Source organism: Scyliorhinus canicula, chromosome 6, assembly GCF_902713615.1.
Source record: "Scyliorhinus canicula chromosome 6, sScyCan1.1, whole genome shotgun sequence".
Taxonomy (NCBI): Eukaryota; Metazoa; Chordata; class Chondrichthyes; order Carcharhiniformes; family Scyliorhinidae; genus Scyliorhinus; species Scyliorhinus canicula.
In genome coordinates, this window is record NC_052151.1 from 194,686,249 (window position 1) to 194,695,812 (window position 9,564).

General features: G+C 48.3%; 1 protein-coding gene across 15 annotated transcripts in view; it reads left to right on the forward strand.

The window, feature by feature from the left end:
* Positions 1-9,564, forward strand: part of eys (eyes shut homolog) — a 3,376,609-nt gene that overhangs the window by 819,722 nt on the left and 2,547,323 nt on the right. The gene's annotated exons all lie outside the window — the stretch shown is intronic.

The following is a 9,564-nucleotide window of genomic DNA, read 5'->3' on the forward strand; positions in this document are numbered from 1 at the left end:
TTGTAGCTATTGTTCCCGGGGATCGCTCATCAATATGCATAGCCGTTCGTTTCGGTACTGTCTGCTTTCTTTGCAGGCAGAATACACAGGAACTCTGCAAAACTGCTTGTTTGGTTAGACTGTCCATTTTTCCCTGCTGTCTTTGTGTTTCTCCATTTTGTGTGGGTAAGTGGCCAACTCAGGTGGCTACAGGGTACAGATAGGATTTGCTGGGATTGTGCCAGAGGCACTTCAGTCACATGGAGCATTAGGAGAAGTTTTGGAAGACTAAATAAGGAGAAAATATTTCAAGTGGCAGAAATGTTGGTAAACACAGGATTTCAGGTTGAAGGGGCTGGATTCTCCGCCGGCGGGATGCTCCGTTTTTCCGGCAGCCCGGGGGATTCCCAATGGCATGGGGCTGCCCCACAATGGGAAACACCATTAACTGGCCGGTGCAACGGAGCATCCTGCCGGTGGATGAAGTGTAGGCAGCACGGTAGCATTGTGGATAGCACAATTGCTTCACAGCTCCAGGGCCCCAGGTTCCATTCCGGCTTGGGTCACTGTCTGTGCACATCCTCCCCGTGTGTGCGTGGGTTTCCTCCGGGTGCTCCGGTTTCCTCCCACAGTCCAAAGATGTGCAGGTTAGGTGGATTGGCCATGATAAATTGCCCTTAGTGTCCAAAATTGCCCTTAGTGTTGGGTGGGGTTACTGGGTTATGGGGATAGGGTGACCTTGGGTAGGGTGCTCTTTCCAAGAGCCGGTGCAGACTCGATGGGCCGAATGGCCTCCTTCTGCACTGTAAATTCTATGATAATGTAGACTTGCGATTTTAATATATACCACCTACACTGAGGAAGGTTCAACTCTATTTTATTAACTAACTATGAACTAATCGACATACGAGAACTGTGGGTTTAAACGATGCTAGTTTAACTAGAGACCTAAGCCTTGTCCGAACCAGTTGAATCTCTCAGCACGTGGTGTGAGTCTGTGCTAAACCTGATGAGCTCTTGTTCTACTGAGAGGCAGCATCCAGAATGAGCGGGAACCGTGGTGCCCTCTGCCTTTATAGTGTGTGTGTATTCTAACTGGTGATTGGCTGCGCTGCTTGTGCATGTTGTTTGGTCCCAGTGTGTGTCCATCAGTATGTGTCTGCACCATGATATACTGGTGTATATTATGACAGTGGGGTGAAGCAGAAATGTGGCGCCGCAGGGTGTTGAATCCATCCCAAGGTGTCTGGCAAAAGAACGAGGGAGGATTTTTTTTTTTGAAACACGGCAAATTGTTGAATACCCTTCCTGCAAAGGTGGTGGAAGCAGATTCCGTAGTAACTTTCAAAAAGGGGCTGGATAAATATTTGAAAGGAAGAAAATACAGAGCGATGAGGACACACCAATACTAACTGGATGGCTGTCACAGGCACAATGGTTAAATGGCCTCAAAGAACAGCGAAAAGTACAGCACAGAAACTGCCCTCCAAGCCTGCACCAACCATGCTGCCCTTCGAAACTAAAATCTTCTACACTTCCGAGGTCCCTCTATTCCCATCCTATTCATGTATTTGTCAAGATGCCCCTTAAATGTCACTATCGTCCCTGCTTCCACCACCTCCTCCAGCAGCGGGTTCCAGGCACCCACTACCCTCTGTGTAAAAAACTTGCCTCGTACATCTACTCTAAACCTTGCCCCTCGCACCTTAAACCTATGCCCCCTAGTAATTGACCCCTCTATCCTGGGAGAAAGCCTCTGACTATCCACTCTGTCTATGCCCCTCCTTCAATGTTGTATGGTTCTATGAAGTCCCACAATCATTACGCTGAATGCGGTGGAGCAGATTTCCTCACTTTATATCTGCACACCTTAGCTTATTAATATTTTGTCCGCTAATTTGCTGGAACGGGTAGAAAAATCAAATATAGAAAGAGAAATTAACTGAGGAAATAAATAGTGGATTAAGAAAGAGAGACATGAGAATGAGCGGAAAAGTAAGGAAACAATTTTTTTGTCAAACATTGACAACAATAATTTACTACCTGAAGGAATGTTCGTCTGAAGTTTAATTTGTTCGTTTTCTTGACCAGAGAGGTTAATTGATACTCATTAAGAATCTTCACATTGTTAAAAAGGGACTTATTGCTTAATTACTAGACATTAAAGGACAGCACGGTAGCATTGTGGATAGCACAATTGCTTCACAGCTCCAGGGTCCCAGGTTCGATTCCCTGCTGGGTCACTGTCTGTGCAGAGTCTGCACATTCTCCCCATGTGTGCGTGGGTTTCCTCCGGGTACTCCGGTTTCCTCCCACAGTCCAAAGATGTGCAGGTTAGGTGGATTGGCAATGCTAAATTGCCCGTAGTGTCCAAAATTGCCTTTAGTGTCGGGTGGGGTTACTGGGTTATGGGGATAGGGTGGAGGCGTGGGCTTGGGTAGGGTGCTCTTTCCAAGAGCCGGTGCAGACTCGATGGGCTGAACGGCCTCCTTCTGCACTGTAAATTCTGTGAAATAACTTTTTGCCACGAGTTTAATGGTTGATTGATGTGCTGGAGGTGGTTCTTATTAACTGTGGTACAGTAGTTCGCAACTTATGCCTCTCAGCCACAGAGACTTGGGTTTCTGGCCTTGCGTGACGTTGTGGACTTTGTATGTTCTCACCGTGTCTGGATGGGTTTCCTTCAGGTGCTTTGGTTTCCTCCTACAGTCCAAAGATATGCAGGTCAGAACAAACAACAAAGGACAATACAGCACAGGAATAGGCCCTTCATCCCTTCAAGCCTGTACCGGTCACGATACCAACTTTGGCCAAAACCCTCAGCACTTCCGAGTGCCGTATCTCTCTATACCCATCCTATCCATGTGTTTGTCAAGATACCTTTTGAACAGCATTAATGTATCTTCTTCCACAATCTTCCCTGGCAACGCGTTCCAGGCACTCACCACCCTCTGTGTAAAAACAACTGCCTCACACATCTCCTCTAAACTTTACCCCATGGACCTAACCCTGTGTCCTCTGGTGACTGACCCCTCCACCCTGGGAAAGAGTGTCTGCCCATCCACTCTATCCATGCCCCTCATAATCTTGTAGACCTCTATCAGGTCACCCCTCAACCTCCGTTATTCTAATGAAAACAGTCCGTCTATTCAGCCTCTCCGCATAGCTAATACCCTACAGACCAGGCAACATCCTGGTAAACCTCCTCTACATCCTCTCCAAAGCCTCGAGATCCTTCTGGTAGTGTGGTGACCAGAATTGTGCGTAATATTCCACGTGCGGCCTTATCAAGGTTCTTTATAACTGTAGCATGACTTGCCAGTTTTTATACTCGATGCCCCGTCGAATGAAGGCAGCATTCCGTATGCTTTCTTAAGTGAATTGGACATGCTAAATTGCCCTCAGTGCCCAAAGATGTGCAGGTTAAGTGGAGTTATGAGGTTTCAGAGATAGGGAGGGAGAGTGGGCGGGCGATTGGACCTAGGTAGGGTGCTCTTTCAGAAGGTCGGTGCAGATTCGATGGGCTGAATGGCTTCCTTCGGGATTCTATGGATAAAGGCGCCATTTTGTTTGTGTGAAGCAAGCATTAAAGTGGCGTGGATCACCGCATGTACTGGAGGTTCACGATTCTCAAAGTGTTTTTCATAATCCCCTGAACTCGGTGGTTGATTTGTGCATTAATAGTGGTATGTCTCATTCACTCAACATTATTGTTTCAACAATATTTGGCCCAATCGTTTTGCTGTGGATCTTTTCTATCCACTCTTTGTAATGCTGAGATTGCCCTGCAGCCTGCAAAAGAAATCTGGCCCCTTGTTAGAATTGATGACTTTCCAAACGAGAAGGCAGTACCAGTTCAGAATTGTCAAATCACGATAAAAATCACGTTAGTAATACTTGAGTTCCATTTTAAAGTAAAGAGACCAGTTTTACTCATATACTTCATTTCCACGTTTTGCTGGATTTTCCATTTGGGAAGCCTGTAGTTCTGTCAGATTTCATTGATCTTATTATCTCATGCTTGCATGCAACAGCCTGGCAGTCCTGCTGTTCATAATCATCAATTTGTGCACTCAGTATTCATTGCATGCAGCATTTTTAGTGATAGCAATAGAGCGAGTGCAGTAGCTTCATTGTGTTAAGAGATGACGCTGTATGTCTAGATACAATGTGCTCCATGTGATGAGCCATTTTATGTTCACCTTCTTTTGTCTACCTTTGCTTCTAAGAATATCCAAGCCTGAATATATATCTTCAGCCATTGCCAAATTGCTGCTGGGAGGGGGGGAGGGTTGTTGATTGTTGGTGGTTGCTGGAAAACCTGCTGCTTCTGGATGCAAACAATCTAGAGCACCATGTACCACACCAGGGGCTGGATGGATACCATTGCCCCTTCTTGCAAAGGTTTATGCCAAACGCGCACTTGTATCAAACGCCATGATTGCACAGGAACTTGCATTTCTCTCCCCAAATTGCCCCACTCTCAAAGAATAAAAGTTAGCGGAACTATCTTTGGCAGTCTGTGGTCGAGAGCAGAGTGTGTAGACAGACATTAAGCTTTCACAAGCTGCACTGTGCACAGAGGATTGCTCTTGCAGTGTATATCAGGGACCGGTGCTCCATAGCTCAAAGACGTTGGCCTGTTTTGTGGACATCTGGCTATTGACTAAACTGTGCAGTATGTGGGAGCCGAGTGACCTTCCCACAGCTGAGGTATTGAAGCATCCTCCATTTCAAGGAATCTGCACACTTGGGCGGGATTCTCCGACCCCACACCGGGTCGGAGAATCGGCGCGGGTCGGCGTGAATCCCACCCCTGCCGTCCTCCGAATTCTCCCGCCCCCCAAAAATTGCCCCGGCGTGAATCGCGGCGCCCACCTTGGAGAATGGCGGGGACCGGCGCGATGCAATGGGCCCCGGGCCCGCCTGAATTCTCCAGGCTGCGATGGGCTGAAGTCCGGCCCGTTTAACGAGGGTCCCGTCGGTGTAAATCAAGGTTGGTCCCTACCGGCGGGACCCAGCTCCATGGGCGGCCTCTAGGGTCCTCGGTGGGTGCACGGGGAGATCTGGCCCCGGGGGGTGCCTCCACGATGGCCTGGCCTGCGATCAGGGCCCACCAATCCGCGAGCGGGCCTGTGCCATAGGGGAACTATTCCTCCTTGTCAGCCTTGTACCAATCCGTGATGGCCAACGCAGAGATGAATCCCCTCTGTGCATGCACAGGTTGTCGCCAGCAGACGCTGGTGCTCCTGCGCATGTGCCAACTTGCGCTGGCAGGCGGAAGGCTCTTCAGCGAAGGTTGGCATGGCGCCAAGCCCCTTCCCGCCGGCCGGCCCGGCGCAAACCACTCCAGTGCCGTCCTAGCCCCTGAAGGTGCGGAGGATTCCGCACCTTTGTGGCGGCTCGACGCAGGAGTGGATCCCGCCAGGGTTTGCACCGTTTTCTCCCGCCCCGATGATTTGCGCAAAATCCCACCCAAGATATCTCCATCTCTCAACAATGCTGGAGGAGCTCATAGACTCTTAGAATTTACAGTGTGGAAGGAGGCCAATCGGCCCATCGAGTCTGCAACGGCTCTTGGAAAGAACGCCCTACTCAAGCCCACGCCTCCACCCTATCCCCGTAACCCAGTAACCCCACTTCACCTTCTTGGACACTAAGAACAATTTAGCATGGCCAGTCCACCTATCCTGCACATCTTCCGTCTGTGGGAGGTGTCATAATATGCACCCATGCATATCATGAGGTAAAGACAGGCAGTGACACATTCCCAGGTTAGCCAATCAACACACAGGACAGAACACAACCAATCACCAGACCAAACACTACAGGGGGGCTTCCTACTATAAAACACATGAGGCATCAGCACTCCGTCTCTTTCCACTGGTGACAACTGTAGCGACAGTCAGGGTGTATATATCAGTTAGCACCTTCTACATGTGAATTAGAGCTAGTTTGGTCTAGGTAGCTAGAGTTAGTATACTTAGAGTAGAAGAGTGTCAACCCACAGCCAGCTGTGTGCATTGTTCCAGAAGTTCAATAAATCGTATTGAACCAACGTCTAAGTTTGGTGTATGCTTTCCAGTCCAACTGCATCCTGTTGCAGTCCGTGTTACCCCAGGGTGAATAACACGACATGATACCAGTAGTCTACTTCATCTAAGCAATTTACCTTGAGTGATTCAGTAACGACCAGCAAGTGCCTTCCAGCGGCATGAAGAAGATCCAGGCCCCTCCACAGCTACGGATGTCCGGCAATCTTGGTACCAAATGGCCAGTCTTCAAGCAGAAGTTCAGTCTCTACATTGAGGCCTCGGGCCTCGAGGACGCGTCCAGTGCCAGAAAAATCGCACTGCGGGGGACCAAACCATCCAAATCTTCAATGCGCTCACTTTTGCCAACGAGGAGGACAAGACCAAGTTCAAGACAGTTTTAGCCAAATTCGACAGTCACTGTGAAGTTCAAGCGAACGCGAGCTTTGAGCGCTATGTCTTCCAGCAACGCCTTCCAATCCTTTCTAATTCATCTCCGTATATTAGCACAGTCCTGCAACTATGGTGACACCGCTGATTCCATCATCAGGGATCAGATCGTGTTTGGGGTCCAGTCCGACGCCCTGCGGGAGCAACTCCTAAACATAAAAAACATGACCCTGCCAGTCACCATTGAGACGTATAACGTGCATGAACAGGGGAAAAATCGCTACTCCCGCCTTAAATTGGCAGAACAGGACCTACTTGCCTCCCACGAGGCAGAGAGTGTACAGGCCATCGCCCAGATGCGGCGCCTTCGCATCGATGAAGGCTGCCATTTTGCGCGCTTTTCCCGGGGACCCATGCATGCACACCACGGATGGGAGAATGAAGCGGCCGAAGACCATCCTGCGCAGTTGCGAACGGCGGCTGACCGCACTGCGCATGTGCGACGACGCATGGAGCGTTACGACGTCAAAGTCATGATGTGCCCGAACTGCAGCACCGCCCACTTAAAGCGGCAATGCCCTGCACGAGGCAGGCGATGTTTAAATTGTGGGAAGCCTGGACATTATGCAGCCTTGTGCAGGTCTGCACCATCAGTAGTGGCCCGGAGATCTCAGTTCCAACGCAAACGTGTTCGATGTGTGCAGCCCTGATTCTTTTGCTGCCAGTCTGGGTTCAATAACATTTGAGACGGATTTGCAGGTATCAATTATTGTTTATTTCAACCAGCTTGCAAGACTGGCTCACTCGTAGGATCTCAGAACATACAGCCGTCTTTTAAGGCTCCCAAAAGCTAGTGAGAGCACAAAGGGGCTGTTTAGCACAGGGCTAAATCGCTGGCTCTCAAAGCAGACCAAGCAGGCCAGCAGCACGGTTCGATTCCCGTAACAGCCTCCCCGAACAGGCGCCGGAATGTGGCGACTAGGGGCTTTTCACAGTAACTTCATTTGAAGCCTACTCATGACAATAAGCGATTTTCACTTTTTTCACTTTCAAAGGAATTACTGCACATATAGTTCAAATCACATCAAGATTCGCATACAAGCTTCCCATAGGTCATTCTATACACCTCATGACCTGGCCACATATCCTGATTGGCTCACTTCGCATTCCCCAATCCTGGGCCTCTTGTTACCCAGCATCCTTTTCACCGATCTCTACACGAGGCAAAGCTCCCCTCCCCACTTCCTGGCCAATTCCTCACTGGTAGCACCACGGATCCAGAGGACGACTGCCTGGAGTCCCCATATCGTATGGCATCATTACTACGTGTGACTAGGCCTCTTCAAACACAGCCACATGCTTACCTATCCTCAACGTCGATTCTGCAGACTCGGCTTCTGACTTTAACCTTGCGCTGCTGACGAACAGGGCAACCCCTCTGTCCACCGGTATGTCTCCAGCACAACTCTTTATGAATAGAGACCTGCAGACGACTGTTCCGGCCATTCATTTATCAGACCTGGATCAGCTCCCAGTGCTGCAAAAGGTGCAGCAACTCAGAAACCGGCAAAAGCTGATGTACGATGCTCATGCTACTGATTTGCCTGTGCTCTCTCCGGAAGATGCTGTTTGCATCAAGTTACCTGATGGAGGCTGGTCAGCTCCAGCTGTTGTTGTTCGACAGGCTGCTCCCAGATCGTTTGTAGTTCGTATGGCTGATGGCTCCATTGTCAGGCACAACAGAAGAGCACTACGCAAAGTTGCTTGCCCACCACCGAATCTCACTTTTCCAGATGTCGTTATGTCTTCTCCGGACACCTCGCTCCATGGGGCCAAGTGCCGTCGTCCCCCCCCACCACCTCTCACGTGGTCGACAAGGATCCGACGCCAGACGCAGATGGACTTATAGACATTACTTTTGTACATATTATTCTGTATCTGCACGCTAGACACCATCTATGTACATATGCAGTCACTCGCCATTCGCTGTAAATAGTCCTATCTGTCTATATGTCGTATATGCTCTAAGCAACCGACAAATTATTTTTAAAAAAGGGAGGATGTCTAATATACACCCATGCACATTATGAGGTAAAGACAGGCAGTGACAGACACCCAGGTTAGCCAATCAACACACAGGACAAAACACAACCAATCACCAGACAGAACACTAGAGGGGGGCTTCCTAATATAAAACACACGAGGTATCAGCACTCCGCCTCTTCCCACTGGTGAAAACTGTAGTGACAGTCAGGGTGTACATATCAGTTAGCACCTTCTACATGTGGCTCAGAGCTAATCTGGTCTAGATAGCTAGAGTTAGCAGACAGTCGAAACCCCACTATGAGCTGGCCCGCTCGGTAAACCTGCCAGGGTTTACACTTTTGGCGTCCAACCGTGTCGCTTGAGAAATGAGATGATCACTGCTCAGATTCCTCACCTTCTGCAAAATACCCTGTGACCGTGTCTGCAGATCTTTGGATGGGCTCACCTGAGAACGCTCGTCTCCTTACACTGCCAAGACACTCATTGGTTGAGACCGTTAAGCTGTAGCATACTTGCTGTTGTATTACAGGGGTGTAATATATATACTAATTTGTCTTGCCGGGTTCTACTTAACTTGATGATAATCAGTCGAAGTTTTCAGTTGACAAATTATTAATTGAGCAGCAAAATAATATACTTTAAAGTTCTTTACTTGAATACTTTGACTAGTAGTCATTAACTAAGATTGAATTACAATAACAATGAATACAATACACTACACTCTGAGCTGGTCACACATCCATATTCCCTGTTAGTGTTGCCATCTAGTGATCATCTGATTGTACTGACTGCACATTAACTAATCATGTATTTACATCTGCAGAGATCACTACATCCCCCTTTTTTGGATTCCATTTTTCTACATATGATAAAGAAAATTCGACATAAGAAATGAAGTGTTCTGCCTTGCATTGTACATCAGTTATGAATCAATCAGTCAAATGTTCATAACGATTCGGTTTTCTTTGTCGTCTATATGATCTTCTCGATTTGCTTGGAGAATTGGATACTTTAACATTCTGCTGTTCACTTTCAACATGTTGTTTGACATTCACATGCTGACTTAAAGATTGATGTAAATTCAAAGTTGGAAAGTCAGTTTGACGAATTTGCTCTT